This window comes from Sus scrofa, chromosome 13, assembly GCF_000003025.6.
Source record: "Sus scrofa isolate TJ Tabasco breed Duroc chromosome 13, Sscrofa11.1, whole genome shotgun sequence".
Taxonomy (NCBI): domain Eukaryota; kingdom Metazoa; phylum Chordata; class Mammalia; order Artiodactyla; family Suidae; genus Sus; species Sus scrofa.
In genome coordinates, this window is record NC_010455.5 from 52,737,416 (window position 1) to 52,764,172 (window position 26,757).

The 26,757-nt window shown below is 42.0% G+C and overlaps 1 protein-coding gene across 6 annotated transcripts in view; it reads right to left on the reverse strand.

Annotated features, from left to right (window-relative positions):
• Positions 1 to 26,757, reverse strand: part of FOXP1 (forkhead box P1) — a 627,515-nt gene that overhangs the window by 390,572 nt on the left and 210,186 nt on the right. For 5 of the 6 annotated variants that reach the window (XM_021070841.1, XM_021070850.1, XM_021070842.1 and 2 more), the window contains one exon: positions 11,515 to 11,611. The exons of the other annotated variant lie outside the window; for it this stretch is intronic. The gene's annotated coding sequence lies outside the window, so the exon portion shown is untranslated. The remainder of the gene's footprint in view (positions 1 to 11,514; positions 11,612 to 26,757) is intronic. 6 annotated transcript variants of the gene reach the window in all.

Sequence of the window (26,757 nt, forward strand, 5' to 3'; positions counted from 1 at the left end):
TAACTCATTCCTTAGGCAGCTCTTCTCCAGAGGGTTCTCTTACTCTATGGGAAATTTCTTTATCATAATACACGTGTTGTTCAGGTAACTGAACACCATTAAAAAGAGAGAGAAAGAAAGAGAGAGAGAGAGATGAATGTTCTAATGCATTTACCTCACACATAAAAGTCCCAGAGAATGTCTCTCTGTCAAACTACCTCTTTTGAAAATGGCTAAGTATTCATATAATCCAGAATGGTTTGGGTTTTTTAAAATTCCTTATTTGGTTCGTTCTTTTGGGAAGACTGGGAAGGTAGGGAAACTGAATTATTCAGGCTGACTGTCATTCAAATCTGTCAAATTCAAGCTCAAAACATCACTTTACCTTTGAACAACCAGCCACAAGCCCCTCCAAAATGAGCGTCACCTATAATTACTACTCAATGTTCCCAATTAAGAGAAAATAATCAAATTCATAAAAATCCAACTTCCATTCTGAGTTAAGCAAAGTTCTGCTCTATCTACAAAGTCAGAAGGGTCTTTGAGGCTTCTTAAAAAGTCGTTTCACACAAACTAGATGCTATCACTGAATCAAGTTGAAGAATTAAGATTTCCCACTTCTGACCTGTGGTCACCTCAATGCAACCCATCAACAAGATACTAAGTTCAGTGAACATAAGAAATAGTTTCTCACTTTGGCTTTCTCTATTTCCCATGAAACTAGAACACAGAAATTCATAAAGATCAGACTTCAGTAAGTTTATTGAAAAAAGAAATATTAATTCCATCAGTTCCACTTACTCTAATGGTTGCAATATCAGATAGGATTCCCGCTGTTGGATCATCTCTAGGACCAGTCTGGGAGCCTGGGGGTGGAAAGCTGTCAGGGTTTCAACTTTTTCACCGGTAATTCTTCAACAAATACCTGTTCAACATCTCCTGGTTGCCAGTTGCTGAGTTCACTGCGTGTGTTTGTGTGTGTGTTCGAGCACTCACGTATGCCCTTGTGGGTATAAATGCTACTGACACCTGATAGAATTTTGAGGGGAAATTAACACAAATTTCAGGGTTCATGGCATCTGGAAAATTATTCTTGTGTTTAGTTGTGTGTTCATTTTCCACAAGGCTAAGTGTTATGTGCTATGAAAGGAAAGGAGGAAAGCAGAGACAGAGATGCAGTAAGCAAGCAAGGTTGTGATACTTCAACTGCCCTTAAGTGATGATGAACCATTAAACAAGAAAGAGAAAGGACTAGAAAGGCCCAATCTTATTTAATAACTGTCAGTGCCATCAGCTGTAAAAGAGAGTGAGCCTTAATGCAACCCACTAATTCCAGCCCCCAACACAGTCAAGACTCATTTCTACAAGTAAGTCCAGTATCAAAGGTCACTGTGGTCAGAATTGGAATATAACCATGTGTCGCTACACTAAATTATGCTCAAATAAAAATGCAATGCATCCATCATATTTGTACAATAAAGGCATTGAATCAGCTATAATTTTCAAGCTTTAAAAGAAAATTCCAAGCTTTTAAGTCTATTCCTAGTGAAAGATAATGTGATGAATGTCACAATAAAAAAATAAACTTAGGGGGAAATAATTCTTTATCCTTTTAAAATTTTTCCTTGTGAAATGCATCATTTTAACCTAATGCATTTCAACACACTTATCACTAAATGTAAATGTGTTTTGATAAAATGAAGAGCCTTTTAATCCAAATTGCATAGTGATGCTTCGACACTGATCTGTTATAACTTAGTAATCAGAGTTAACAGACTGCCTAATTAACCAAGTCATCATTTGCCAAGATCCAAATATGGGAGGAATTGTGGGCCAAGGAGAAAATATGATGGACATGAAAATTATTAATTCAGGGAAGCATTAAAAGCATGTGGAGTTAAAGTTCCTTGCTAAAACCTACCATCTTTAATGTCCTTTTTGTAATAGAAGTAACATGTGAAAATAAAACAGTATATTACATTCAAAGTATATGGAAAAACATTTTAAAATCAATTAGTTATTCATCAGTGATACAATTACTTTTGTAAGCCTTCAACAATCTATGAGGTAAAAAGCATGGAACACCCTCTGCTAATAAGTAACATCTATTAAGTGCTTCCTAGGTGCCAGCATCATAATCAATGTTTCATATGGATCTAAGGATCAATATGTTTATTCTCCACATGAACCCTAACCTTTGGGAAGGCCCGTTTCTATTCTCAGGTATCAGGTTTGAAAAGTGAAGTTCAGAATACTTTTGCCCACAAGAATATATGAATTAACAAACAATAGCCTATCCTTCCAAATTTTTCAGGGAAGTGTTATTAAAAATTCTATAATATAACTTACCAAAATTTCACCTATGGGAGCTTCATATATTCACCTCCTATGGACTTGGTAGGAAAGGGAAACTGGGGTAACTTGAAAGATACCATGCGGCCAGTCTGTCTAAAAATCTTTCATGAGCAGCTTACTGTTCCCATCACTAACATCACTGATATGTCCTAAAAGACAGGTGTATTTTAACTGGGCAAAGACACATTATAAGCCATTTTCCCTAAGTAATTCAAATCAAACTCCAAATGTACAGTTTGATTCCAGAAAAGACAATAAATCCATCAAGCGGATCACTTTCGCCTTGGCTATTTGAACTCCTATTCATCCTCTGGGTCCCAGCCAGATCTCACAGCTTCTGTGAGGTTTCTCCTCTTCCTCCTCCAGCATCCCCTCCTCAGCCTCCTATTTACCATCCACCAGTATTCCTGCAGCTTCTCTACCACTTCATTATAATCTCCCTGTCTACCTTATAGTATGTGTATATGGCAATCAAGGACCTTGTTTTAGGACCCACAATAGTGACAGACAATAGATGGATGGTCGGACAGAAGGACAGACAGAAGGAGCCCAGCCATGAATGAACTTCAGCTCCTTGAAGACAGAGGCATGGTGGTCTTTTTGAGGCACAACCCACTTCCTCATAGTCAGTGTCACTGGAGATGCCCATGTACTTGGCAGACACCTTCATGGGGAACATCTCAGATGATACTCAATCATGGGTAGCTGGGCTATATGATATTTAAAGATTCCTTCCAACCCTGTAATCCTTTATCTTTGCTGTGCATCAAGTAGAGTGCCTTACAGGATGTATATGCACACAGTACTTTCCTAGAATGCTGTCCCCGTCTTCTGAAACCAGCACCCCTTTCACTCACTTTCCACTGCCTTGAGCAGGTCAAAAACCATTTACCATTCTTGAGAGGAGCATGTGACCCACTCCAGGCTAAGCACACCTTCATACCTCCCATTACCCAGCCCGGCTGCAGCCCCAGACACTGTTTCAGTGATAGGCATATGATACACAAGGGACCAATCACAGACCAGGAAGATTCAAATTCTATGCGAGCTGCTAGAACTTAAACATAGCTTTCTGCTATTGCTACAAAAACAGAGTAATGAATGATTATCACAGCACAACTGGTAAATGGCTACATAAATGAGTGTAACACAGAACACAGCACAGCCAACAGACTGAGACCAAGACATAACGCTATGATCTGAACCCCTCATTCCAGAGGCCCCTGAAGCAGGTCCTACCAGCCAACTTCGCAACATCCTGAGCCAATTAATTCTTCTTTATGCCTAAACTGGTCACAAGTCACCCAAGAGACCTAACAAATGGTGAGCTCAGTACTTCAAGGTACAGACACATTAAAAATGGTGCTGTTTGTGTTCATAGGAAAATACTGATACTTCCAACCCTGTAAAAATAAGTAAAAAACTGCTCATTTGTTGGTCTTTTGCAACTGGCTTACATATATTTTTTCAAGCCTACTATTTTACTATCTATGTTTTTAAAAACCTAATATTTTTATTTTTGAAGGTCAAAATTCTGGGCACTTAGCTTATGAATTTGGAGTTCTATTGACCAAGGAACCAAAGACCTTCTAACTTTGTTAGCCAGAGTAAGCTCTAAGTACCCAGATCTTCACTCTGGTAAATAAAAAGCCTTCCAGGGGAATGTATCTCAAGAACTAAAGGAACATTTTGAAACTGCGCACTGGAAAAACGCCCCAGGTCCAAGGCTGCTGCTTTGGCCAGGAGACCCTCTTGCTTGCCACACTTTTTCACACAGGTGATTGAGTGGAACAAATCATTTGTTGAGTGTCAGAGGCTGATACAAAATAAAATGAGGGCTGCAGAGATGAGGTTAATTAGAATAATGTACCAGGGAAAAATGACTCAAAGATCTAGAGAAAATGCCTTGGTCCGAATCACATCAGGACACACTTTTATTTCCCATAGCTCTTGTACTAGCAAAAAGAATTAAAGCATTTGAAAAAGTTGACTAAGATCAAACAGAGCCTGTTAGATGACACTGAAGTATAAAGTCTCAAGATGCAGCGACGATCAGCCCCAGAGTGAAATATGAATGTTATAGTAATGCTTGCAAATCAACACCCAAGGAAGATGCTTACATGGGGAAAACAATATGGTGGAGTGGTTTGGAGCCAGAGGAAGAGCGGCTGGGTTCAAATCCCAGCTCTACTTTTTAACACAACTTTTTTTTTTTTTTCTGGCTGAGCCCCAAGTATGTGGAAGTTCCAGGGACCAGGGTTGGAACCTGTGCCACAGCAGTGTCCGGAGCCACAGCAGTGACATCAGATCCTTAACCCACTGTGCTACCAGGGAACTCCATGCAGCTCTACTTCTTATGAGCAGAGACATCCGAGTGAGTCTTTTCAACTCATTATGCCTCAGCTTCCTCATCTATAAAATGGACTTTTTCAAATGCTACCTCTAAGCTGATAATGTATCCCCATAAAGGCAGCTATTATAGGGTAGACTTTTTACAAACTAGAGTGTTTTTCTTAACTGCTGGTTTTTGGAATTTCATGGGATTAGGTTTTTTAAGCATTTTGAAAATTTCACTTTTCTTTCTCTTTACTTGGAAGGGAAAAGGGGGAAACTACACATATAAGGATTGGTGATTGATGAAATCCACGTTCATCTAGGCATATACAACTATAACAAGCCAAGAAGGCTGAAAAATGCTCTCTTCTAGGAGGATTTTCAAGAAATTATCATATTGAGGAAGTGGGCTGCAAGTGGAGGACTGGCTTTGTGTCACATTCATGAACGATCTGGGACAGATGTGGACAAAGACAGGGCATCACCTCTCTGGACAACACCCAGGGTAAAGGTTTACTGATGGTTTGTAAGAGTTGGCAAAGAGACATTCAAGCCTCAGCACATCATAACCAGACTCTCCTGGCACTGAGAGATGGTGCACTCAACTGGACCCAGACAGACCAGCAGCACTTCCAAATACTGGAGGAAAACACTCAGAATGTTCCTCACCTTTCCGGCTGACAATCAGGCACCAGGGTATGGAGGAGACAGTTGCATGAGGTCACAACAAGGTTATCACACCTCTGTGTCAATGACACAAATCAAGTCTCACATTACACGGATCCCTTTCCCCTTTTGTGCTCAGTGTTTGAATTTCCAAAACGGTATTTGGAGAGAAGGGTGCTGGATGTTTTTAGAGATGTAAAAAAGCTGAGTCTTGGCTGCTCTAGAGGCTGTGATGAGTGTAATAAAACTTTCCTGAATCATTTGCTTCATTTCACGGAACCTGAGTTTTAGCTTTTTTTGTTTCTAAAAAGAGTATTAGGAAGCCAAGTGGATGCCCTACACTGTATTTTAGACAAGCTCTGTTATTTGTATAAGTTGAGAAGTACAAATTATAAATTAATAAACATTAATGGCTCTTTAAATTTCCTTCTTTTCTTTTTTCTTTCTTGTTTTTTTTTTTGGTCTTTTTTATGGCCCCACCCGAGGCATATCCGACGTTCCCAGGCTAGGGGTCGAATAGAAGCTGCAGCTGCTGGCTTACACCACAGCTACAGCTATGCGGGATCCACACTGCCATCTGTGACCTACACTACAGCTCCCAGCAACTCTAGATCCTTAACCCACTGAGTGAGGCCAGGGGTCGAACCTGAATCCTCATGTATATTAGTCAGGTTTGTTATTGCTGAGCCGCAATGGGAACTCTGTTTTCCTAATTTAAAAGGCCAGAAACGAGAGTATGTGACAATGTATTTCATCTTTTATCACAAAAGCTGGGGATCCAGAGAGAGGTAAGTCCCTTTCTGAGCTTCAGCATTCACACAGAAAATGCTCACTGAACACAACAGGTCCAGCAGGCACAAACTGTATTAATATAATGTAATAGCTGTAACATACCCTCCCGCCTTAAGCATGTGAAAGAAGTCAGAGCTCACAACAAAAGATATTTATATCCACCTCCTCTCAATCTATGTAGACTTGAATTGTCTTTCAAAAAGAGGTAAGTGAATTTTCAGGACACAGACATTAAGGACACAATGTATTTTAAAATTAGGATTTACAGGGAGTTTAAGACATACTCTATTGTGAAGCAGGAGATCAAACCAGCTCTGATCAACCTGAAGAAGGAAGACCTCTCCAGTTAGGTGGCTTAGGACAGGGCAGGACCCTGAACTCCCAATTCTCAAGGTTTTTTGGATGTGGGTCAGGCTCCAAACACTGAGCCATATCAGCACTGGAATTTATAAGTGGCTCTGAAACAAACCACTAACATCCAAGAATCAACATGTCATCAACAAATATAAATCATTCCACTGCTTGCTCACTCTGCACTCCACGATTTTTTTTTTTTTTAAGCAAGAAATAGATTTACTAAGATAGGACACTTGTGAAAGATGCAAGCGGGCAGGCAAGGAGGCCTACCTGCACTCTTTAAAGTTAATTCAGTGCATGAAATGAGCAGTACAAAAGGCAATCAAGGCTCTTCACTATCTTTGTCACTTTTCAAACGATGATTTACAAGATAGTGCAGTTTGAGTCTTGTCAGTGTCATTTCCAATACCCTTTTGATCATCTTTCTCAATCAATAGTGTTATTATTCTGTTTCAGATCCTGTGCAAAGCACTAAATACCTATCATCTCATTTAATCCCCGCACTAACACTGTGAGCCAGGTAACGCTGTTTCCCCTGCCTCCGGTAAGGAAACTGAGGACCAAAGAAAGGAAGTCATTTGTTCAAGAACAAAGAGCCAGTGAAGGAGAGTGCTGGGATTTCGGCTTGAAATCCAACATCCTTAATTAACTTGTACCACCCACCATACGCTTTAGAACCAAATGGCAAACGTTCTGTGTTCACAGGGAAGATGATGTATAAGCCTTTCCGGACGGGACACGTGGAGTATCAGAGACTTGTCCAACGCAGAGAGGAAACTTTCCAGAGAAAACCCAAGGGCGGCATTCTATTCCTATAATAAAGGTGATGTGTATGGTTTTCTTTCTTTTCTTACTCTCTCATCCAGATGGAGTTCTCTTAGGTACCACGAAATAGAGCAATTCACAGGGAAATCCCCAAATGTCTGCTGCCTGATTCAATAAATACTGACTGCCAGCATGCCTACTATTCACTGTCAGCCACGAGGAAGCCACACTGAATCAGACAGACCTTCCCCTTGCTTATTACCTGGTAAACAGGTATATTCAGAAAGTGACAGAAGCCATAGTAAATGAAAGAGACAAAAGACCTGAGTGGCTAATAGTGAGGAGGGGGAGGAGGGGGAAGAGGGATATCATTTTTAACGCGGGCAGTCAAGGAAGGCCAGCCCAAGAAGGTGGTATTTGAACTGAACAAAAAGGATGAGAAGGAATTAGCCCTGTGATGTGCAGAAATGGTTCCAGGCAGAGAATCCCATGGTCCAGAGGCAGGAGAGATTTTACTGCATCTGAGCCTGGGAACGGGGTCTAATTAAAGTATCTGAAACCAGAGTTCCCATTGTGGCTCAGAGGATTAAGGATCCAACGTAGTCTTGGTGAGGAGGAAGGTTCGATCCCTGGCCTCACGCAGGGGGTTAAGGATTTGGCATTGCTGCAAGCTGCGGCACAGATGGTGGCTCAATGCTTCTCACTCTTTGGGACACACGGCCAACCATGCCATCTATGAGCAATACTGACAATCTCCACCACTCAGGTGGCAGCTTCTATGTGCAAATGACCCTGTGCTTTGAGGGCCATTCCCAGGAAGACGTGTGGGGGACCAGAGGCTGCTCTGCAGACTCAGCACAGAGGCAGGGAGTGGGATGAGGCTGGCAAGAGCGACATCATGTAGCGTCAGCCCGCAAGAGTGAAACCTTACTGAGTTTCAGATTATCATCAGCAATACCAACTTGAAAGCAGTTAGTGAATTCTGCTTGCTAGGCAGGGCCATTGTCTGAGTAAGTAAAAAACAGAATAAAAAAAGAACCGCATGCATCTCAGGGGAAATTGTCCAAACGGGACCTAGAGATCTAAGTCCTATTAGCAGGGCTGTCCAGCTGTACAAGTATGTGGCTGCGGTGTCCTTGAAGGCAGGCAGCAAAGCCACCTCCTTGGGCTTTTTACTTACACAGAATACCAGGTGAGAAGCAATGGATAGTGAAATATCCATTGCCTACACAACCACCAAGGACCAGCCAGAGGGTGGTTAAAAACTCCTCCAAGACAAGGATTTCCACCAGATCGCCTAGCGTGTGTAGCACAAGGCCGGCATTTATTATCTACCAGGAACTGCGCAAGCTCCTACAAGCCTCATCTCAGTGATTCTTTATGGGAATCTAGCTCCTATTTGTATCCCCCATTGTCCAGATGAGGAGGCCATGGCCTAGAAAGGTTAAGTCACTTAGCCAGGGTCGCTCAGCCCGTCAATGGAAAAGGTGGAATTGGAATCTAGGCCAATTTCACTTCAATACAGACACTCTTATCCACTTTGCTATCCTCTATCTATAGCAGGCATTCAATAAAGGTCTGGAAATGCATCGGCAACCACGTCTCCTGAGCATCTATCACAGGCTGGTATAGGCAGAGACTCTGTTATGAAGCATAGAGAAGTCTCATTCTGTGAGACAGAAATTTCACAAGAATATTTCACAGGCTAATGTGGGATAGAGAAACTGGACAGGAGTGGCTCACTGGTCTCTCCTATCCTGGAAGCTAAGGAGACACTTAGCAGCAAATCAGAGAGGCAGAGTGGATAATAGCATTGTCTAGTCTCTGGGGGACACAACAAAGCCATCATGATACTGCCCACACGTATTGGGAAGAACACAACTGGGTGCAGGCCTGTATGTCCTAGGACTTCACACTAGCCCTCAGGCTTTAACAAAATCTTCCACCCAGAGAAGAGAACATCCATTAGAAAATTTGGGAGTTTGAATTTTGGTTGATTGCTCTCCTGAGAAAGCAAAGTATTTCTCAGATTTGCCATGGCACTTTCAGTAAGAATATTACGGTCCTAGAATATTTACTGAGATGTGGATCTCAGCTGAGAACTGAAGAAGCTGAAGTTCAAACATGTAAGATTCAATAAAGATATGATACACACAAATCAGTGGAAGAAAGAACACATTCATCAAAATAAATAAAAACTAGACACCTAGGAAAAATTGGTAACAAAATTTTATGGAAGTAACCACAATTGCTGCTCAATAACCATACACCTTTTCTTTATTACTACTAGAACTGGGAATTTATGTGGGACATTCAAACTCTCAAGGCTAAGGAGCCAATCAATTCCCAGATGGCTTATGTTCTAACATTTAAGGGTGGCTAAAAGGATGTAAGTAGAAACCACTGAGTAAGACTTTAGGAAAAGTTCTTTAAAGAGCCTTTCCTCAGCTAGGAAGACTACTCTCTTTGTTCCCTGTACTTTTGCTTCTTCAGGATGCAGAAGCAATGGCCAGAGAGGCAGTAGCCACAATGTGACCTAGAAGATGAAGCACTACTTCAACAAGCAGGCAGAGCATAAAGATAAAAAGCACAACAGACGGAGTTCCCGTCATGGCGCAAGGGAAACAAATCCAACTAGGAACTACGAGGTTTCGGGTTCAATCCCTGGCCTCGATCGGTGGGTTAAGGATCCAGCGTTGCCATGAGCTGTGGTGTAGGTTGCAGATGCAGCTCAGATAGGATCTGGTGTTGCTCTGGCTTCGGTGTAGGCTGGCAGCAACAGCTCCAATTGGACCCTTAGCCTGGGAACCTCCATATACCGCAGGTGCAGCCCTAAAAAGACAAAAAAAAAGCACAACAGACATCATTTATGAGAGAGAATACACAGCTAATTTTTTAAACTTATACAGTAGCATCTCTGTTACCAGACAATTCTTCAATGGTGTAAAGACATGAAAATATCTCTGAAGACTATTCTACTGTTCCGTCAAAAAATATTGGAAATTCATGAATTAGGATTCTGATTACCCCTCTATTCACCAAGCTGTTTGTTTAAGCATGACTTTCCTCCTTAATTAGTACCACTATCCCAGGGAAGTATATTTGCTGAACCTGTCTCTCTGTTTTGACATGCCAGACTTGTGAAATTCAAACATACTTGTAGACATCCAAAACATTACTATTTATCAAGGCCTATTTTAAAGGTGGAAGATCTGATGATTAAAGGAAATTTAATAGTTCTTCATTGGCATTTGATCTGTAGCCTACCACAATCTGTATCATCCATATTTGATACTAAAAAGACATTTCAACAGCTTGTCCATCAAATGAACAATAGAAGGAATGCACATACAAACCACATGACTTAGAAAATCACAGTGCTTTCCCGCACAATCACGTCACTCAAGAAAGGCCAATGTGATTCAAAAGGTGAAGAAGGTTCACCCCACTCGGTGAACCAGAGTGACGGCAGAGTGTGCACCCATTCCATCTGTGAGGAGTTTTGAAATGTTCAACGAGCTTTCACGCACATTACATCTTATTTAATTCTTGTAACTACATGCTACTCCTAGCTCAGTAGTAAGGGCAAGTATTTTTTTTTAATTCCTGTTTCGCCTTAATACGCGATTTGTTCCAGATCAGAGGGACTGCTACCTAGTGAGGTACCTGGATGACAAATCACTTGTCTCCCTTTGATCAGGTGTCCGCAAACTGAGGCCTTTAGGCCAAACATGGCCCATGACCTGTTTTTACAAATAAAGTTTTATTGCAATGCAGTCATGCCCATCTGTTTACCTATCGTCCCTGGCTACTTCTGGGTTCCATCAGCAGAGGTGGCCACAAACAAAACTCTATGGCTCATGGGGTTGACAGTATTTACCATCTGGCCCTTTAGAAACCAAGTTTGCCAACCCTTCCCTAGATACCATCCATGGTATGAATCCTACTCTTGAAATCCATAAAGCTATCATGAAAGGCAATAAACCTATTCCTGTCGGCTGTGGAATTCATGCTTGATAACCGGGCATTCTGTTATCTTCCCGGAGACTACTGCATCCACTAACATGTCACCTGCCAAGGTGGAGGGCAATATTTATTCATTTACTTATTTATTGATTTGGCTGCAGCATGCAGAGGTTCCCAGGGTTAGGGACCGACTCACACTACAGCAGTGATAAGGCTGGACCCTTAACCCACTGAGCCACCAGTCAACTCCAGGAGGTCAACTTTAAGTAATCCACAGTATGAGTGTTGCTCATCACTTACCCTGAACTTTTAACGTGTCTCACAGCCATAAAAAGCCTGGGGGGTCACTGGCTGGGGGCATGCATAATGCCACAGGACTGCAACACACAGAGGGACACTGAAAGCAAAAAGAAAAGAGGTTAAGCGAAGCGGCAAACTGGTGTTTTAAATATGACACATTCACGTATGCCTTAGGTCTTCCTTGTTGATGCACTACTTTAACATGCAATACGTCATTTCCCTTCGAGAATCAGTGCTCCATGTAGCTCATACTTGGAGCTTGGTATTACAGAAGTAGAGTAGAAGGATGTGAAAAAGCTACAGAGCCAAGTACAACTGCCGCTCTTGAAAGCACTGTTATCCACTTAGGAAGTTGGTTCCTATACCTTCCAACATTTCTTATGTTTTAAGACAACTTCTCCTAACTACACTGTTATCTCAAGTTGAGAAGTAAGTGTCAAATGATCCCTGAGTCCAAATAATGATTTTCCTTTGAGTTTTGGTCTTTAGTCTCTCTTAATACATCTAGTAGAGGCAACCAGAGGAAAAATACATGCAAACACACATACATACATGTAGAGAGGCACCTTAAAAAAATGTAAAAAAAAAAAAAAAAAAAAAAAAAGGCAAGCTATGTACCCTACCAGCCAAATGCAGAAAGAGGGTGTGACACAGCCTTCTCATACACACAATCAGCCTGGGTATATGCTGGGAGCTGGCTGGTCGCTCAGTGGGTATATACCGAGGCTGGGAGCTTTCATGGTTGAGTTGGGTTGTGAGTAGAGTATTTACCAAATCCATTGCCAAGAACATTGAGGTTGCTGACAGACAAGTCAGCTTATCCTCAAGCAGTTTCAGAAAGTTTTTGTGGATAGCAGTCAGGGGCAAGGTTTTGCATGCCAGGGCTTTTCTGCTTGGGATACTTGAGCTGATAATGACAGCTGTAGCGCCCTGAAGATGACAGAGAGGACCCACTGTGCGACAGGGAAATGGAACTCCAGGATGAACAGAAAGCACAAACTCTTGTGTGTGTGTGTGCGTGCTGATACCGTGCAACAGTAAACTCAGACAAAAAGCCATGAATGTACGTGTCTTCTAATCTAATCAGACAGAGAAGTTGAAACTGAAAAGGAGATATATGAAGTTTGATGATTTGAATAGTCGTGTACCTCCGGAAACTATGTGAGCTGTCTGTCTACCAGAGCTCAGACGAGAGCGGGCGGTGCTCTCCCGTGCGTACTTTTCCTTGATAAGAGAGAAACTCAGGCCGGATTGGTCCACAGTCTGTTTTCTAGGTATCAGTTATCTATGCGAGTGTCAACTGTTTGCCCAATACGTTCTGGCTTAAGAATCTTCCATCTGAGATGAGTTTAACGTGCTGTGTTAGCAATGTTCCTCTTCAACACAGCAGCTTAAGAACATGATAAGAATGCATCAAAAATATTTTTCAAGATAATTTCAGTTGGCAAAGTTCAAACTTAATTGGTGAACTCATTAATGAGCAACTGCCACCATAAGAAAGAGGGCCATTGTCTCGGACTTATCAGAGCAATGAGATAACGAAGTTAATTATATTGTTTCCAGTGGATTTACACTGGCTTCCTTTCAGGGGCTACATTTGCTGAACATTGGTTCTGACACTCCGTGTGTTTGCGCCTCTTAAAGACCTATCGGCTGTGGGCTCCTCCGGGAAAGTCGGCAGATCACAGCCTGAACGACAGGGCAGAGCAATTGGGAAACTTTTAGGCCCTTTATTATCTACTTGTAAAATGTTATAAGCCTGTAAACTAGTTAATTTATGAGCCGTGTGGATAATTTGCTCACACGTGATCGCGGGGTTTGCAAACACGGTTTCCAGGCAAGTGGGAGGATAATTTGCAGGTCCGGCTTCTCTCCTAAGGGGACACTAACTAATTTGACACAGTAACATGACATTGATGGTGGGGCCCACTAATGACCAGACTCCAGGACGTGGCTGTCAGCCTGTCGTTCCACTGAGAAGCCAGCTTGCTTTCCCTGCCGCTCAGGATACGATGCTCAACTAATTATTCAGACAGCGACATTAATGAGAGCCCTTCGTGTTTATTTTCAACATACTAACCAGCGCTTAGCTTCCATTTGTCGGATATGGTCACTGATTAAAATGTGTTTCATGAATAGCAAATCTGAATTCGAATATAACAAAGAAGCACCCGAGAAAAATAAGGAACAGCTGAGCGGAGAACCAAACGTGTCAACTCAACTTGTTTTCAGCCTCAAGATTCGTCAAGGACAAAGTGACAGGTAGAAGGAAATGCCCTGAGTATCAAGGAAAGTGAAAGGAGTATTTTTAATCACAGATGTCCATGTACAATCTTGACTCCTGACCAGAACCGATGGCTCACCATATGGTCAAGAGCAACTTCTATGTCTAATAAACTTCACTAACTTTATGATACTAAATAAAGATTTCTTTTAAGTTGGTTTCTTTTTTTTCATGGAATGACCAAAAGGCTCGTTTGCATTAATGTGCCTTTTCCATCTTAAAAAGTTTGATCTTTGATGAAATTATCTCATACACCATCTTCACAAACATCACCAAATGCAATTCTGTTTTATTCCAAATCTCTTGTAAACCTGTATTACTGAGGGTCTTTTAAAAAGTGTTCTTTAATATCCTCTTATACATCTTGTTTCTAGTCTACTAAATCTTGCAATCAAGTTCTTTCTATTTCAAATTAAATTTCTATTTTGGTATGATAAATTTTGTCCTTCATTTAATGGTGATTATAATCCTAAAATATTCATATAATCATAATTTAAAATGAATAACTTAAAAAAAGGTGTGCTAAGAGCCACTAGAGACATTAAAAAATTGAAAATGGTCCTGATGCGGTTCATTTTGAGATGGGCACTTTTGAATTAAATAACAGTGGCAGTATTTCAATAAGTGTTCTATCTGTCCTCCTGGATAAAGAATTTTACTCGATACCTCGTATGACTTCTGCTTTTATAGAAGAGCAAAATAAATATGAGTCCACATAGACCACTTTGGGAATGAAAATGTCACGGCATGCAACATTTCTTAAGTATGTATCTCTAAACTTACTCTATGATAGATCTGTGATTTTACAATGCCAAAATATGCAAATGGCACACATGTGGGAAGCAGATGCAGATCTTAGGCTAATTTTTAAAATGTATTTAAATAAGTATACAGATTAATTGTCCCTAATTGGTATTAGGGACAATTAATCTGTCTCCAAATGCTATTTACATGGGTACCTGTTAAAGACAGGTTCTCAGACTACTGGCATCTCCATGCAATTTATGCCTGATAAGCATTTGTCCTCCATAATAATCCAGAAAGATGTGGTCAGTCTGCAGCAGAGCATGGCTAAGTGTTAATCATCCCATTCCTTCTTCTTGGGTGTACAGCTGGGATAAATTTCTCAGCCTCCCTTGCAGTTAGGTGGGTCCCTGTGACCAAGTTCTGGCCAAATAGATGGAAGTGGGTATGTTACTTTTCATCCTGACCCAAAAGCCTCCTTAACTATCCAACCATCCCTAATCCCCTCTCTCTCTTCCTGGTTGTGGGTCCAGAGCTCCAGGGAAGAACTTCAGGTCCTGCAAGACAGTGGAGTCACTGGGTAGAATAAGCCAAGGTCCCTTAAAACCATGCAGAGCAGAGCCAACAACACTGGTTCCACACCATCCACTAGGTTGTGAGATGTCCAATAAATAAACCTGCACTGGAGTTCCCATAGTGACACAGTGGAAACAATCCGACTAGAAACCATGAGGTTGCGGGTTTGATCCCTGGCCTTGCTCAGTGGGTTAAGGATCTGGCGTTGCCATGAGCTGTGGTGTAGGTCGCAGATGAGGCTCGGATCTGGCATTGCTGTGGCTCTGGCATGGGCTGGGAGCAACAGCTCTGATTCGACCCCTAGCCTAGGACCCTCCATATGTCGCGAGTGCGGCCCTTAAAAAAAAAAAAAAAAAAAAGGCAATAAATAAACTGCACTAAATTAAGCCTTTGAGATTGAGAAATGTTTGTTAAAATTGCCACTATCTCTCACTCAAATACATAGGCCTTTGGAATTTCTCCTTGGCTCCAAAGTTATACTTGAATTTCAGGAACAGCACACACAAATTTGTAAATTTACAGTTGTACCAGCTTACATTCCCACCAACAGTGCAGGAGGGTTCCTTTTTCTCCACACCCTCTCCAGCATTTGTTATTTGTGGACTTATTAATGATGGCCATTCTGACTGGTGTGAGGTGGTATCTCATGGTAGTTTTGATTTGCATTTCTCTTATAATCAGTGATGTTGAGCATTTTCTCATGTGCCTGTCGGCTATCTGTACATCTTCCTTGGAGAAATGTCTGTTCAGCTCTTTTTCCCATTTTTTAATTGGGTTGTTGGCTTTTTTGCTGTTGAGTTGTATAAATTGTTTGTACAGTTTAGAGATTAAACCCTTAATAAATGGCACAAACGAACCTTTCCACAGAAAAGAAAATCATGGACTTGGAGAATAGACTTGTGGTTGCCAAGGGGGAGGGAGAGGGAGTGAGATGGATTGGGGAGTTTGGGGTTAACAGGTGCAGACTCTTGCCTTTGGAATGGATTAGCAATGAGATCCTGCTGTGTAGCACCAGGAACTATGACTAGTCACTTATGATGGAGCATGATATTGTGAGAAAAAAGAATATATACATGTATGTGTAACTGGGTCACCATGCTGTACAGTAGAAAAAAAAATAATGTGCAGGGGAAATAAAAAAAAAAATTGTAAATTTGGAAAAATTCCTGAAGATACATTACAGGTGTGGTTATCTGCTCCTCTCATTAAGCTAAGGGTAGAAAAGAGAAAGAGGAGAGACAGCTAATATATTCCCCAAACAGGTCAAGTGTATCTCTCCTTACTTCATCTTCACATAGTTCTGTGAGTAGGTCCAGTTCCCATTTTATGGATAAGAACACTGAGCCTCTAGGAAGTGAAATACCAGCAAATGCCAGGGAATATATAGCCGGTGAACATTTTCTTAGTTGAATGCATTTGGTTTTTAATATCTGAATTTTACAGAAAATGCTTTTCTTTCTTTTCTTTTCTTTTCAGGGCCACATTTGCGGCATATGGAGGTTCCCAGGCAAGGGGATGGAATCAGAGCTACAGCTGCCAGCCACAATCACAGCCATGTGGGATCCACACCTCCCATTCGTGTATGGGACCTACACTGCAGCTCACAGCAAAGCCGAATCCCTAACCCACTGAGCAAGGCCAGGGATCCAACCCATGTCCTCATGGATGCTAGTCAAGTTTGTTACTGCTGAGCCGCAACTTTTGAAAATGCTTATTTCTAACATTTTTGGTTGTTGCTTGTAAAAGTCCATGACATGCTCTCCAATTTAAGAAAACATTTTCAATTAAAAGTGTGAGGAGAAAGTGTCAAGTTACAACATAATTGGTAGACTGTTAGAAACTTCTCTAGAGGTTTTGAAAAGCCAGCAACAAAGGGTGTGTGTTGCAGATTTTCTCAGCGATTAAAAAAAAAAAGCCACATTTCAAAAAAAAAAAAAAAGCACAAATGCATGTTGATGCCATTAATTGTTGAGAAATGCATGTTTTCAACATTTTTACATTCTTAGTGTGACTCTTGTTAAATATCTATATATATATATAGGATTTTACTGTATTTTTGTCATATTTTACAAGGGTTGGCAACCCATTTTCATAAAGAGCCAGACAGTGAATATTCTGCACTCTGAAGCTTTTTTTTTAATGGCTGCACCCGAGGCATATGCAAGTTCCCAGGCCAGGAAATGAACTCTAGCCTCTAGCCTCAGCTGGGACAACACCAGATCCTTTAACCCACTGCGCCAGGCCAGGGATTGAACCCACGCCTCTGCAGCAACCTGAGCTGTTGTACTCAGATTCTTAACCCACTGAGCCACAGCAGTAACTCCTACACTCTGTAGCTTTGCAGCTCTAAGTTCTCTATGGCAATCACTCCACTCTGCTACCACAGCAGGAAAGCAACCGAAGGTACTATATAAACAAATGACTGCCGTGTTCTCATAAAACTTTATTTACAAAAAAAGGCAGTGGGCAGGACTTGGCTCCAGGGACATATTTGCCACTTTTTTTTTTTTTTTAATTTCACCTCCTATCCCCCACCTTGTTCCTGCCTCTTGTTTCAAGTGTAAGTGACTCATGGTAGTTATATTAGTTTGGGGTGTAAAACAATATAGTGATTCAATATTTTTATATTACAAAATAATCACCACCATCATTTACCAACTTCTACCTCAGAAAACTGATTGGGGGTTTTGCATACTGACACAACAACACCTTATGATTTCTTCTTTGTAAAATAATGGGAAAGAGGCTCTGGTTAGCATTTCCACCCAGGACACCTGATTGCCAGGAATGGATTACTGATGATCGGGGGAGGAGCTTTAACTTGAGAAGGTTCAGGAGATAGTTTACTGCACTCAGATTCCATCTGAAGTCTAACCCCACTGCCCGGCTCATCCCTCAAAATCACGCCACCTTTCAAAAGGCTCACGGGCACCTGTAAAGAGCTTATACGCACCCGAAGCCATTCTGAACAAAGATGGAAGCACTACAGTAACAAAAAGGAAAAGCTGATGGTTTTTCTCACTCAGCACAATCTCATCCCTGTCTTAAGGTAATGTAGGCAATAGTTGGTCACCTTATAATAAGGACTTCTTGCTGTGTCACAAGGTTTTCCTGTAGTGTCTCTGGAATGCTGGGATGCAGGTTTGATCCCTGGTCCTGTACAGTAGGCAAGGATCTGGCATTGACTCAGCTGTGACGCAGGTTGCAACTGCAGCTCAGATCTGATCCCTGGCCTGGGAATTCCATATGCCATGGGGAAGCCAACCCACCCCCCGAAAAAAACCCTTAAAAAAAGCAAAATAAATAATTTGTAGATTTAAAATGTCATTGGAGGAGTGCATGCCAGGAGCAAGAAATGACAGCCTCCACAAGTTTCAAAATCAGGTATAAAGTCTCACCAAATTAGAACCACACAGCTTTCTTGGATCTCGAGGATGTTCTTTCTTAACCAATTTCAGAGTAAAAGTTATGTAACCAATGACAGACTATGCCAGAAGAAACCTATCAAATATCTTCTCCCATTATTCTCCCAAGAATGTAAAGTTGTTGTAAAAAGGTTTTAGTTCACTACATATTTTTTTTTAGGATGGCAAAGTTCAATGACATAGACAGATAGATATGCTTTCTTAAAAAATCTCAGTTCCCCATTAATGTTTTATTACAACAGTGAAATATACAAGATAATCTGAGACATGAAGTAGATAAATTGAACGAGTCTGTTTTACCTAAAATGTCAATCACAACAGGAAAAGAGGCAAGTCAATGATAGTCCAGTCTGACAAAGGAATATTTTGTAGCTATTAAAAATCATTCTGGGAATACTGAAAAGTGTGCAGATGCTTCTTATGATGTGACATGAAATAAGCAAGACAGAAAAACCATATTTAAAGTAGATGATCAACTGTATAAACATAAGCATCAAAAAGAGAATATAAAATTAAAAGTTAATAGAACATAAAATTAACAGAGTTTGCCTAGGAAGTAATGGGACTAGGTGCTGTTTTCCTTTAGAATTTTTTTGTATTTTTGATTTACTCCAAGCAATTTCTAAAGTATTGGTTACGCAATCTGAAAAAGTTGCATGAACTTCAAAAAGAAAAAAAGAAATGTGTTGTACATTTATTGACACTCATTTATTAATGGCTTCTGATGGCCTCCCTCTCAGACCAGAAGTATCTTGAGAACAGAGATTCTTGTCCCCTTTCAATTTACAGCATCTCACGCACTCAATTAACATTCCTGGAAGCAAGTGAATAGTCCACCTAACTTTTAAAAATCCTCTTAATGAGATTCTATAAATAAATTAATTTTTATACTCTAAGCCTTTAAAAGAACGACATAATTTTGTTGAAAGAGCCTGATCATTTGTGGATTGTAGCCTGCTGCAAAAATTCCACTTTCTTTCCTCTTTTCTTTTTCCACAATGACACATGGCAATTTTGTCTTTCAGTAACTTATACAACTCCAAGTCACTGATCATTACAAACAAACCGCGACTTGATCATGAAGCTTTGGCATTTCATAAGTATGCACCCCAATGCACTACTTGCTTGGAGGCCGGGATGGTTATCTCCTGATGGACAAGTGACTTCTCAGCACCAGGAGGGAGAGACCTCTCGTGTCAGCGAGGAGAAGGGCACTGTGCTGTCTCCACACACGCTCTCTCCTGTGCAGGCTCTTCCCCAACAGCCAAAAACCACACAACAAATGCCATCATCATTCATCACTTTTCTCTTTCTCCACCCATCTCTGTCTCAGAAGCACATGCCACACATGCATACAGACTCACCCAGCAAACACGCACTCCCTGCCTGCATAGTTTCTTTCTTTTTTTTTTTTGCCTTTTTAGGGCCGCACCTGCAGCATATGGAAGTTCCCAGGCTAGGGGTCAAATCAGAGCTACAGCTTTTGGCCTACACCACAGCTACAGCAATGCAGGATCCGCGCCATGTCTTCGATCTCTACCACAGCCCACAGCAACGCCAGATCCTTACCCCACTGAGTGAGGCCAGGGACCGAACCTGCATCCTCATGGATACTAGTTGGGTTCTTACCGCTGAGGCACAAAGGGAACTCACTGCCTGCATTGTTTCAATGGCTCCCCAGTATTCTTATGAAAAGGGATCAAAACCCTCCCTTTGGCCCTTCCAAGGCCCTCATGTTCTGGCCACTGGAGATCCCTCCAGCCTCCAGCTCAACCATACACGTCCACTGGCCCTGCCCAGCTTCTCACTGAGCCTCTGCCCAGAGCTCTAGGGATCGACAAAGGGAGACTGAGAACTGGATGAAGATTCCAGCTCCTTTCCTGAGAATCACCGTGGTCAAGAAGACAGTGGGGGAAGAAACCTATCTTTTTCTTTAAATAAAAAAAAAAAAAAAAAAAAGGCACTGTCAACATTTTATATTTTACTCCACTTCATGTCTCACGGAAAAATTTCCCATGACATCTTTTGGATAAAAAGAAGCCTAAATGAGTATGTAAAACATGAAACCTCAAAAGCAACTTCCGTTTTCTTCCTAAGACATAACCATCTGCCCAGAAGTCCTCTGTAGGCTCCTAACAATGCAAGTGTTTCCTTAGTCCTGACCAGCAGGGAACTCTTCTCCAAGCATGTCAACTCCAAGAGGAGAAGGGAAAGATAAGGCCAAGTGCAAATCACAAACAGGTCCAGCCATGGGAAAGGCAATCTGTGCAGAGGGAGATAAATGCTCGGGGCAGAATATTGCATCTTACGCTGGAACAAATGCAAGCTATGAATGGCCTTCAACCAACCACCCTGCCCCATCCCAGGGGAGGATGAAATAAAAGACATCTTCCTCATGAAATGTAAAAATGATCTCTGGGAGAACAAGCACGTTGAGCGATGAGCAGGCTACAAAAACAGGAAAGGCTCTGCTTCATTTTCATCAAACCTCAGTGGCCAAAAGCAAAGTAACATACCATCTGAGACCATCCCATGATCACGAAGGCCATTTCACTTTCCCCTCCCTGGGCACAGAGTAAGATTACATCACCCTCTTTTCCTTGCTTTTAGGTTGGGACCTCAAATGTGTCTGATTTCTGGTCCACGGCATGTGGGCAGAAAGCAGCAAGGTGCACCACTCCCAAGCCTGACCCCTGCATCGGCTCTGCTCCCTGTTCCTCTTCCCCAGAGACCGTGGAGACCCCACGTTCTCGTGGCAAGCACAGGATGGAGGAGGTTCCACAGTGACATGAAGGGAGCATGAACACACACCTTTATTAAGTTAAACTACCCAAATCTGTGGGCTGTCAGTCACAGCAGCTATCAGGACACATCCTGACAAATATACTTTATACCTGATTGCAGCCTTAATTAGGATTTCCTTAAATACACATTTATTTTTGGCTTCATCTCCACCATGGGGCCATGGCTTAATATTCTGTGTATCCCCCTTGTAGAGAAGACCTACCACCATGTCTTGAATAGTGGGTTGTTGAAAGAGTGACAAATAATTCATCAATTAAGATAGAAAGCATTCACCAAAGTTGACTTTTTCAGGAATTACCAAGGGGCCGAAGCCTAAAATTGAGATAAACAAGGCCTCTGCCCTTATGAGGCCCCCAGTCTACTAGGAAACACCAATATACATCCACGGGGGAAGTTTTAACACAGAGATTTGACCCAAGCACAGAAGGTCAGAAAAGGGTACACAAAAGTGATGATCTGGAAGCCTAAGACATTAGAGGTGAGCAGGACTCAGCCAGGGAGACAGAGCTGGGTGGAAGGTGAAAAGAGAAAATCTAGGATTCTCTTGGTCCAAAGAGGTAGGAGCAAGTCTAAATACTGGGCCTGAAAATCAGCCATCTCCTGCCTTCTACAGTGTCTTACAAAATATAACTTGGGAGAATCAGGACTTCCAAACCAAGTACATTGAGTAATACAGAAATAAAAGCACACCCTTACCCTCTGCTACGTGTCTCAATGGTGTAACTTAAGACAAGACACTTGTTTTTCTACCACCGACAGAGAGAAAGGAGTGGGTTATTCACACGAAAATTGCTTTTTTAAATTATCTAAGAAAATAATAGTAGGAGAAACCAGGCAGCTTCAGTTCACAGGCTGAGGCACTATTCCTTCTTAAAAACCAATTCCTTTTTTTCTCCTCCTTTTTGTAAATATTATAACTATTGCCTCCCCCCAAAAAAACCCAAAGTAGGTTTTGTTTTCTCTTCAAATCCATACACCCATGAGGACGAGCACTTCGGGTCAAGAAGCCCAGGTTCCCAACAGCACAGGGTCACTGCTGGGCTGTGGTCCTTACCTGGGTCCTTACCTGTGTGCGCAGGCTGAGGGGAGTGAGTTTGGAGAGCTGGAAAGGGCTCTGTGGCCCTGCTGTTTTATAAAGGGGTTTTCAAACTCATGTGCTCATCAGAATCACCTGAAAGACTCGTTAAAACAGGACTGCTGGGCCCTAACCCCAGAGTTTCTGATTCACTAAGGCTGTGGTAAGCCTAGAAAATTTACATTCCCGTCCGCAGGTGATGCTGCTGCTGTAGGTTCAGCCCCCACAGGTGGAGAACTGTGCCCTGAAGTGCTCTGCTGCCAATCGCCACCCCCCACCCGCCCAACCTGGCCCATCTGGACCCCACCCCAGTTGGAGGACAGCCTGCTCCTCACAGGAACCAGCTGTGTCTGTCTTGGGTGCAGGGCCTCCTCCAGGTTCCTTGCCCAGCCTCTGGGGACCAAGCCCTTAGCCTCTCTCCCATGGAGGTCTCCTCTCCGGAAAATATTTGAAGCTCTGCAATCCCTTCCCCAGCAGTCGTCTGTGTGCTTTATCCTGACACCTGAATCAGAAGTGGCTGACTCTAAGGGCTTGGCATCAGTCTCAGCACAGGACCCAGGCTTTGCCACGTCCGGAGGGCCTTCCATCTCCAAGTCCTCCCAGACCTCCCTACCCAGTCCTTTTCCCACCAACTGCTTCCCGTCCCTACACCATACTCTTATTCCTCACTCTGAGGCTTAGCTCTCATCATTCTCTTTGCCTAGAAAGCTCTTCCTACAGCTCTTTGCATATGGAGATCATTTTTAATCTTTAGACCTTAAATCAAAAGCCATCTCTTCCATGCCCCCTGCCCTGATCAGACTAGTTGAGCGGCCCTCTGAGGGAATGGGCTATGTACTGTTTCCTTCGTGTATTGTTAGTCTATGTAAATATACCATTCCTTCATTCTTCACTATTGACTCTGTGCTTCTCTCTACTCGAGAGCAAACTCCATGATAGCAAGGTTCTGTTCTCTTTCCTTCCTTACTATGCCCTCACCCACCCCCAACCCCACCCCGCCACATGCAGCACCATGACTGTCACATGGCAGGCACTCAATGGGTATTTGTCAGCTGCATGAATGACTAAATTATTCCATGCTATCTTTTAATTTTTCTTTTTTTCTTCTTCTTCTTCTTTTTTGGTCACACCTGCAGCATATGGAGTTCCTAGGTCAGGGATCAAATCTGACCTGGAGTTGTGACCTATGCTGCGGCTATGGCAATGCCAGCTCTTTTAAGCCACTGTGCTGGGCCGGGGATCGAACCTGCGTCCTGGCACTGCAGAGACGGCTCCGATCCCACTGTGCCACGGTGGGAAATGCAATGCTATCTTTTAATCTTAGGGAAAAAAAATGAATGAACAATGAAAAGCCTGTATCTATAAGCTATAATATCACACGTTCCAGAGCCCAGAGGGATGTGTAATGGCACGTGCTAAGACTAAAGTTATAGAAATGAAGCATCTGTGCCAGGATTTCAGGCTTGAGACGCTGAAGTGGGTCAAGGGCTGGAGGAGACCCTTGGATACATCTCAAATCACCCTTGACAGCCCGCCCTGTCCTCCATAAGCCATTTCACATCGTTTCTGCGAGGCTGTGTCCATAACCTTTAGACGACTTCAACTTCTTTCTAATGCCACCCCCCTCCTGCTGCCAGGTGCAAAGGGGAAGAAAGTTCTTTGCAAGCTGAGCTCCTCCACCCTGGACGACTCTGAAAAACCACTTGTAAGTGGTGTATGTTAACCACAGTTCGTAATTTTGTCACAGGTGTTTGACTAAAAAGGGGACGGAGCCTTTTAAGATAGTCTGCCTCTATTATGTCATTGTGTATATTCTGCACCACACCTAAAAGCTAACACAATCCTTTCTTTCTATGCCATGGCAACCAGGAGAGGTAATGCTGCATAATTTTGCTAGGGGCATCCTATATGCTCAAAATCGTTCACGCCTTTACCAAAAAAAAAAATGTTAAAGCAGAATTTTAACACAACTTATCATAAAAGCTGACACTCATACACTGAAAGGGAAATCAAATGACATGCGTTGTACCTGGCAGTTCAACAAAATACAGGATAAATACTCTTCACGAAGCAGCCAAACCATTGGTGAGAAGTTCAAATGAGGGAAATGAGGGAGAGGAAGTGAATGAATATTCGGTGTGTTATACCAAATGATTTTTCTATAATTTTTTTTAAAATTGTTAATATTCACTAAGCCTGGTGGGGTGAAATTAGCACTGATGAGGATGGGACACTAATTTACTTACTGTGTGGCCTTAGAAAAGTCACTCTCTGAAATACACTGTCAGGAGAAGTTTTAATGAATTCAATTATTCCACAGGCTCCTTCCAGTCCAAACTCTTGGAATCCATGACATAGCTTCTGGATTTCCATCTGAGGTGGACAGACACAAGGAAAAGGGCAGGCTCACCTCTACCCTCCTTCATGCAAAACAAACACTGTGAGAAGGGCCATCCTTGATCCACAAGCTAAGGTGTGGGGTTGGCTATACTCTGCTTTACTGTATCTGTTCAAATAAAGTTATGTTTCCATGTACTGCAGGAGGGTGAGTTGATGTAGTAATTACCTGTTACTCTTGACAAGTAAGGTAATTAATGTAGCAAAATACCACTGCAATGTGTGTAAATTTAGACCACCATAATTAAAGCACCCGTCTGTTCAACAAACTGTTCAATTAAGAAAAAAATATTGACGGTGTACATTTTTGGAAATTAGAAAACGTATGGAATGAATGAATCTCCCTTGGTTGACATCCTGTTTCTAGAATGCTTTCTCAGCAGGGAGCATGCAGGAAGGGTTATAATGGGGTAACTTTCACTGAAACACAGAAGCATCTTTGTACATGTATTATTAAGACAACAATCTCTTGTGGAAAGATTTCACTGAGCATTCTCATTCTACGTCACATACATAAGTCAGAAAATGAACTGAAGAACTATCTGCACCCCCAAATGACAACAAGTAGCAAAAGGCTGAAAAGTTATTATTGTATAACGATTCAAGTAACAGGGCTGCACTCTAGTATCATAACCTGACAATACTCTTATATACTCACCAATTTGAAAAGGCTAGAGGTGCTAAACACACCTTGGGAGAAAGAAAATAGCTGCAAACTCCCAGGCACTCCTTGATCAGAGAGACAATGGTATCAAAGTTGCCTTCATTATCTTTTACCCTGGTCTCTTCCTGTGTCAACCAGTCATTTAAAAAACAAACTGAAGTACAGCTGAATTACAGTGTTGAATTTCTTTTCTTTTTTAAAAATTATTATCATTATTATTATTATTTTAGGGCCACACCCGCAGCATATGGAGGTTTCCTGGCTGGGGGTCGAATCGGAGCTGTAGCTGCCAGCCTACCCCACAGCCACAGCAACACCAGATCTGAGACGCGTCTGTGACCTGCACCACAGCTCACAGCAACACCGGATCCTTAACCCACTGAGTGAGGCCAGGGATCGAACCCGAAACCTCATGTTTCCTAGGTGGATTCATTTCCGCTGCTCCACAACAGGAACTCCCACAGTGTTAAATTAATTTTTGGTGCAGAGCAAAGTGATTCAGATATATATGTATATATGTATCTATATATATGTAGGTATTTTTTTATATTCTTTTCCATTATGGTTTATTACAGGATACTGAATATAGTTCCCTGTGTTCTACAGCAGTACAGCTATTGTTTCTCTATTTTGTATCTAGTAGTTTGTACCTGCTAATCCCAAACTCCTAATTTATTCCTACCTCCACCCCCTTTCCTGTTTGGTAACCACAAGTTTGTGTTCTCTGTGAGTCTGTTTCTGTTTCAGACTCCAAAGTGAACACGCTGAACAAAAAGGCTACCTGGTCCTTCACGAGAAGCAAGCTTACCTACCACCTTGCTAATCTAGCCACTTCAAGAGTCAACTGCCCAAAGAAATTAAAACAGAACTGAATCCTCAGTTACAAGATCAGGGGGAAAGCAGCTACCTCTAAATTTGTTCACAGAAAGAAGCGGGGCGGGGGTGGGGCGGCTAGCTGATGTCTACTTGGAGAAGTGGGGAACTAGTCAGGCGTCCTTTCTGAGAAGGAAATCCCAGGAGTTTTTCTCTTAATTCTTCTACTCAGATAAATACAGAGGAAGACATAACAAGTTGGCCTGAGTAAAGAAACAGCTGGAATCCAGACAGACTAAACAGTGTGATATGGGGAAGAAACAGTATATGATTTCAATGTCACTTAATGATGGACACACTTGTTTTTTGGTCTTGTTTTCACATTTGGACAGTGTATCTTACCTTGGAAGATATAAAAATCTAAAGTGAAGTAACCAAAAGTCACTGTCAAGTGAATTCT